The sequence below is a fragment of the Aplidium turbinatum genome, chromosome 7 (genome assembly GCF_918807975.1).
Source record: "Aplidium turbinatum chromosome 7, kaAplTurb1.1, whole genome shotgun sequence".
Classification (NCBI taxonomy): Eukaryota; Metazoa; Chordata; class Ascidiacea; order Aplousobranchia; family Polyclinidae; genus Aplidium; species Aplidium turbinatum.
The window spans coordinates 7,375,000-7,382,901 of NC_137478.1; positions in this window are offsets into that span (position 1 = coordinate 7,375,000).

The window sequence follows — 7,902 nt, forward strand, 5'->3', positions numbered from 1 at the left end:
TCGCATAGACGTTGATGCATTGTTGCCTACAACCAGGCAAATACTTTCTGCCTGCAATTATCTCGAGGCACAACCAAGACAGCAAATTAATTGTCTTTTTACATTGATTTAACGGCTACAGACGTTGAATCAACGTAAAATACGATTGATTTGTAGTTTGGGAAGCTGCTTTTGTTCTTTTCTTAACCTGAAGAAAAATGGTGAAGAAAAATTGTTTTTAGGCAAAGAATTTCGAAAGAGCTTGCAAGCAATAAACTCAATTTGATTTTAAATACCGTTGGCTATCCAACTCAGGGGCAACTATCCAAGCAGTTAGTAAACCAGCTCAGTGACAGAGGGGTTTGGACTTCGGCTCTAGTGCTGGTAGGCCTGAGATCGATTCCTGGTCTGGTTATACTGAAGACTTTAAAAACGGTACCAATTGTATTATTTTTTACGTAACGCAGTGAGGATGTAAAATAGTAATGTGGTAGCCTTGTGAATCTGATGCAAAACTAAAAATGAGCTTTGTTGCTAAAAGGCCACAGCAATAAACAAACCATATCATTATTACTTAGCAATCAGTGTCTTTGCCTGAATGACTGATAGGCTTGGTTCGTTTCTAGGCAGAAACGCAGGTAAGTTCTAGAAAGTTCGCTCAACAAAAGTTCTACAGGATTAGTAACCAGCTCAGTGGCCGGGTGGTTTCGTCTTCGGCTCTGGTGCTGGTAGATCTGAGATCGATTCCAGGTCGGGTCAAACCGAAGACTTTAAAAACGGTACCGATTGTGTTCTTTCTTGCGTAACGCAGTGAGAATAAATCGGGTAATAATGTGATAACATTGTAAAACCTGATATAAAATTAAACATGAGTCCTGTCGCTAAAAGACCTTAGCTGTTGTAGAGCGACAATAAATGAAACCATAACATTATTATTATTATTACAGGATTAGTAGGAAAATATTTTGTTTCGAAGAAGAATTAGTAGTGTTTCAAAATATTGTAGGTTTTATTCATCCCTGGTTTTATTGAAGAAATGCGGTTTTGTTACAACATTCAAGCCATTTCGTTGTCAGTTTGAAACGAACATAGTTCTCAATTCTATCGTATAAGACTACGCAAAGCGCACGACGTCCACTGCATATCTCCAGTAAAGAATACCAGGTCTACGGAACTGTTCTTAGACAGCAGTATAGTCGAAGGAGGAGTTTGATATCACGACCTTTCTTCAAGGCAGGTATGACGTTACGGTAATTCAGTCTAGAGGGGGAAAGTGCTAGCTATAAATGAAGTGGTTGGTTTGAATCTTTATCCTCAGACTGATAAAGGCTCTGATTTGACTGGTTAACCGCAAGGTTGTTCGGTGCTGCCAGACCTTTATAGTGCTATATTTTGATTTATATGCAATTGTGTTTCTTTTTCTCGACTCGTATTAGAAAGGCAAATAAAGAAACATCTCTTTCTCTCTCTTTCTCTCTCTGATAAACCGGTTCATTCAGATGTGATGCATCCATGGACAAAACTCGAAGAACTAACGATTAGGCCTATATACTTCTCCGTGTGGTGAAAGAAAATGGAGAAGGGACTTGACGTTTATTGGCATTGGACACGTAGGCTAAAAGAGCGCGGTGCTGCTGGATATTTGGCTACTCTTAAAGAACGTGAAGATGATACTGTGGGACGGTGAAAAGAAAAATTCCGGACAGCATTCTTGGAAAATTCTTGATGAGGAAAGAGAAAAAGCTGAAGTAAAATTTCCTCTTCTCAAGTCTGTCTGCGCAGTCCATTCTACAGCAAATGTTTACAAAGAATTATGCAAGACTGTGCCAGAAATCGATTACACAGTGATGGAGTTGGATCTAAAGTTGGAACTAAAAGTTGGAACTAAAAAGTCTTGGATCAAAACATTTTTCCATGCCTCTGCACAACCGAGGCTACTGCTGCAATGAAAAATATGTTTTCTAAGAAAGTGTGCAGTGAGAGAAATCCCTCAGAATTAAGTGGACTGTGGAAGTTACTATAGCCTGTTTAAAAATAAAGTTGTGTGGTTGAATGAGGTTTGGAAATAAACATAAGTTACGCTACTAAACGAAATTGCTTATCCCTCGCCATGATGTTGTCCTGAAAGTCTATAAAACGCGTGTAGCCTAGCCTATGCCTTGCAAAACTTTTGAAAATCAACTCACGAGAAAATTTAGCCTACGAATGAAACTTAGCACAGAACAATAAAACGTTTAAAAATCCCTGGTTTAAGATAAACATAGGCTGCTTTCCCAAACAGCAAAATATGTGGTTTTTACATGGATTTAACGTCTGCATACAGAAAAACTCAAAAAAGCAAAATCTGTCACTTCCACATTGCAGACGTTAAATCAATGCAAAAATGACACATTTTGCTGTCTGGGTACTTCTTTTACAAATTAACATTAACTCTTTTCCAACGGCACCCTAAAAAGTTGACTATTTTATAACGCGCCTCTATATAGCAGTCTTCAGTGTTAAATCTGCTATCGAATATGTGACATAAATACAGCAGGCCTTGTAGTCGTGCCGCTAAACAGCTGGCGATTCTAGAGTCTTTTTTGGCGTTGCCGCTGACTTGAATTAATTTTGGAAAACCCTTTTGAAATTTTTTAACGTACCGTAATGCATTTAATGTCCTAAATCTAGTGAGTGTTTTTGTGACCCTAAATATTTTACCAAAATATAAATAGGCCTAAGCCAATTGAAATGAGCTATACAAAATCAGGGCTAATGTCAGAGCTACAAATTTTCTATCGTATCGACGATTTCACGGCCCGAGTAGCTCAGATTGTTTAGCGTCTGACTTTACAAACAAAGAAATTGCAAGATTAAGAGGCGTTGGTTCGAATCTCCGAGTGTGTGCTTTAGCAGCGCATTTCAGGACTGCTCTACATTTAGCAGCACCAATTGGATGGAATAATTTACAGACAACAACACTTCAATAATTTAACTGTCGCACTCGATGGCCGAGATAAGTAGCCTATGCGAAACTCCCAGGATTAAGCTTTCAAAGAAGCTTTCTCCGTCTCAGGATAAAGATTCGTCTTCGAATCTATCAATCGTGGTATTAGCCTACCCTATACGATAGATTAGATAGAAGATAAACGGTTGTAGGCATAATATTTGCTTTTATCTTGTAGTAGATTCTTGAAAAGCATTGATTTCTACCTCACACATTCAATGCCAAACGCTTTCCGGGAAAGTTAATACGTTTTCTTTGAATGGTTTTGGATACATTTTTCTAAATTAATGCAATAAAATGACTTTCAGCCCGCCTTGAAAATCTGATTTTTGCCTAGTTTATATGTTGCTGCTATCAAACGTCTTGATCAATTGAAAGCATTTTCTGTATTGCCCAGAATACCACAAATAAATATCGAAACAAACGACTGCACAATAGCCATTCTACAACAAATCTTGCGATTCAAAACTGATGAATTAAGTTTAGAATCATGTAAACAAATAGACAAGCATGAAAACTATGTAGGCTTCACCATAAAAACCAAACGTTAGTCACAAAAATCCTGAATTGGAAACTAAATATAAAGTTTCGCAACTAAATACGTCCGTTAATGGAGCAGCCTATGTAGTCTATAGTTTCGCCCCTGAGAAACGGTTAACAACAAATAACTTTTAGACAGCTCTGTTATTGACGTAGATATGCTTTTTTAATAGATAGAATATTTCATGCGTCTACTAGCTGCTTCCGAAACAACTTTGTTACTAATTCAAAGATGATACAGTACAGATGTAGCCAGTGGCGTACGCAGGATTTTCTCAAGGGGGGGGGGGGCATTGAGAGTAGCGTAGCCAGGAATTTTGAAAGGGGGGGTTTTGACGACCGGCGCGACGGCGCTTTCGCTCAAGACGACACCAAGCGGCAGGGGGTCTGGGGGCCCTCCCCCAGAAAATTTTGAAAAATTACTTTGAATTTGGTGCATTCTGAGAGCATTTTCAACAAAAATGTGGGTATGAATATTCCTGTAAAATGGTGCTGTCAGGTGGCATAGCAAAAGGATAAGATCATGTTTTCTTCGGCATTTTTCGGAAATCAAGCTAAGTCTCTATGTTTTCTTGTTGTTAATTCCAGGCTGAGATGTTTGAATGTTTGGTATTGGCAAAACTCGCTCTTTTAATGCAGTTTTGTTTAAAATTAGGCTAGTTTTTTTTAGACTGAAAGCATCATTCCCAAGCATAAAGAGACTGAAAGCATCATTCTCAATATCGTGACGTCACACGCGTGCCAAGTGGTGTTGTACCCCCCTCCATGGCTACGCCACTGGCCATTGATATCCCAGACGTCTTCATGATATCCCAGTATGGTTTTAGTTTAGACTATATCCATTTCTTTACCACTGATCACTGCAATAGGCTTACAGAACACTTGCTACATTGGCATACCTGGGGTGGGGTAGGTGGATTGGGCCATGTATTTCGTATTGGCTTAGTCTATAAAACAACATTGTTACAGTAATTGCTTTGACAGAGCAATGCAAAACATATTAAATGCCTTAATCTACGTCGTTAACTACTAAAAAATTTTTAAGGGGGAGGGGGGGGGGCATGGCCCAATGCCCCCCTGCGTAAGCCACTGGATGTAGCCTACAAACTGTTTAATTTATAACTTTGTTTCTGTTGTATTGTAACGTTGTGAATGATATACGGTTTAAGTTGGTGCAACTGCAAATGACTTGCTGTCCGGTTTCTTTTTTAGATGTTTGTACCAGGGAAACAGAATAATTTTCCATTGAGCACATCCTAATTGTATGAGAAGAAATTCAGCGTAAAGGGGTGCTCGTGCAATTGTATTAATCCAGAAACTGATTTTGCTCGTTCTAAAAGCAAAGGTTATGGCGCCAATGCAATCCACGAGAGAACTTAAAACTGCAAGAACGAAATTTCTTTTTACCATTTCCATCAAATTCTTTTTCTTTGACGACGACTTTACATTCTTTGATGTTGAACTTCCAACCTCAGATCTGCTCTTCACTATAGGGTAAGCAAATAGGCAGGAACAGGTTATATGAAACAAAATGGCATTGATGCCCAGTATACCTCCGAAAGTTTTCCTAATTGTCTCGTTTTTAAAGACATAACAGTCACTGTTTTCATCGCGTGTGTAACGTACAAGTGCCTTTGTCGTTATAAAGTACGCCACGATAACCCCAACCCCAGGAGAGAGTAATGAAACTCGGCTTACAAAACGCGTGAATGGAGATGTAAGATGCTTCATTAATTTGTTTGTGTAAAAGGATCTTTGTCGACACCAAATCGTGCCATACATTGACATGTATATCATATCATAGACGGTGTCAGTGGAAAGCCTGAATATGTTACAACTTGGAAGCATATCTGTTTCCAGCAATACATTTGTCAAAAACATTATAAACATGCTTCCCGCTGAACAAATCGATGCAAGAAGACTTAAAACTCTCGGTAGATTATTAAAGCTTTCATTTGTTAGTTTCCAATTCTTGAAAATGTTGACTGAAGACTTCCGGGAACTACGCAATCTCCACTCATGGATGCCCAACACTGCGACAAAGTAAGAAAAGATTCCAAAGTGTGTAATGTGGGAATAGAATGATACAGTGAAGAAGTATTTGAAAATCTGCAAATCATTGGATGAGTTCAATCCATTCAATGAAAATGAAACGTTCTCTAATGAAATTGTTGAAAGCCCTGACATCTTTACGACATGAATTCAAATTGTCTGTTTTTGTTTCTTACTCCACTCGCCTTACGATACCGTGTTTGATGAGACCTGCTGAATTTTAACCGAAGCTGAATTTGTGACTTTAGGAAACTTGCAACAAGCTTTTATAGCATTGGTCAGAGCGTCTGTACTCGAATAAAGATTCATTGCTTTTAACTAATAATTAGTTGATGTGTTGTAGGCCTATACAACAATTTGTTGTCCGTTTGACAAACTAATTGCTTTCATGTTCTTACTTACGTTTATTAATAATTCAGTTGTGGTACTTTACCATTTGCAGTTTCTCATGTAGGCCACGCAGCTAAGTCACTTTGCAACGATTCTTCTATTCAAAGTTAGAATGGAAAAACATTCTTAGTAGGGCTCTTAGCTATAAAACCTGCAACCATATGCACACACTAAAAGTTCGAATTCCATTCATCAAAAAACATATAATATATAGTCTACGGTTTTGTGAGCCTCTGGGTCCGGGGGTCTATCCTTTTTCCAGGTTTTTTTGGTCTATCTCTTTTACCTTTTTGAATCTATCCCAGATTCAAGATGTTCCCGAACTACACTGGAAGGCACTAGAGAGCAGCCAGTCTTTGGTATCACCATTCAAGACGCGCAGATCGTCCTCTTCGTTAGGTGGCTTGAAGATGGTGCAGTCGTTGATGATGTGGTCTGTGTTTTGTTCCTCAGCACCACATTCACAGGAGAAGGAAAAGGCCATTCTCCATCCGTGCATGATCAAGCGGATATGTCTGACGCCCGTGCGAAGCTTGCGGTAATAACATAAAAATACAATCTAAAAATGAAACACAAAAAATTTCCAACACGGAAAACACCAAGAAGTTTTAATATAGGCTACTAAAGGCTGCTATTCTACAAATCGTAACAGCAAGACAGATACTTTTTCCGCAGTTGCATCTGTTCTCAAATAATGGTTCTTTGCTTTTAACTAATAATTAGTTGATGTATTGTATACAACAATTAACTGTCCTTTGACAAACTAATTGCTTTCATGTTCCTACTTACGTTTATTAATAATTCAGTTGTGGTACTTCACCATTTGCAGTTTCTCATATAGGCCACGCAGCCAAGTCACTATAGTCGGCTGCATAGCCGAGTGGTGAGAGCCCTGGAACGGCAATCGAAAGGGCGCCGTTTCGACACCGCTCAAGAGCATGCGGCTGTGTCTTTGGCAGGACACTTAAAGGCATGCCTGAAAGTGGACACGAAGATTGGCTTTCTTACCTTCCGGTCTACTTGATTTAAATTTTCAACCGGGTGTAAGCCTGGATATGACAAACAAACAAAGCTGCGTCACTTTGCAACGATTCTTCTACTCAAAGTTAGAATGGAAAGGCATTCTTAGCTCTAAAACCTGGAACCATATAATGCACACACTAAAAGTTCGAATTCGATTCATTAAAAAATAATATTGTTTGATCATGCCAAAAAAAATTCGGTTTATTTTATCAGTTATCCTTTTTGTTATTTGTGGGACATAATGACAGCTCTAAATACATAGCCTACGGTCTTATTTGTGGTGTGAGCCTCTGGGGCCGAGGGTCTATCCTTTTTCCAGTTTTTTTGGCCTATTTCTTTCACCTATCCCAGATATACGATGTTTCGGAACTACACTGGAAAGTACTAGAGCAGCCAGTCTTTGATTTCAACATTCAAGACGCACAGATCTTACACTTCGTTAGGTGGTTTGAAGATGGTGCAGTCGTTGGTGATGTGGTCTGTGTTTTGTTTCTCGGCACCACATTCACAGGAGAAGGAAAAGACCATTCTCCATTGGTGCATAATCGAGCGGAAATGTCTGAGGCCCGTGCGAAGCTTACAGTAATAAAATAAAAATACGATCTAACAATAAAACACAAAAATTCCCAACATGGAAAACACCAAGACGTTTTAACATACTATTCGATAAATCGTAACAGCAAGAGTAAAAATTTTGCCGCAGTAGCTGCTGTATCACAAGAAGTGTTGCACACTCCCTTTTCTTAGTAAATGACTTAGTAGGCTACTGAGAAGGTAGTCTATAAGTAGGCTTAGCTAGAGTGCAATGTAAAAGGTAATATCCATACTCTGCAACATGGGATATATTTTGTTGAAGCAATGTATAGCAAATGGAATTCTTTAAACAGTAGGCTAATAATGAGCTTTATAACTTCAAAGTAGCTTGTGCGTCT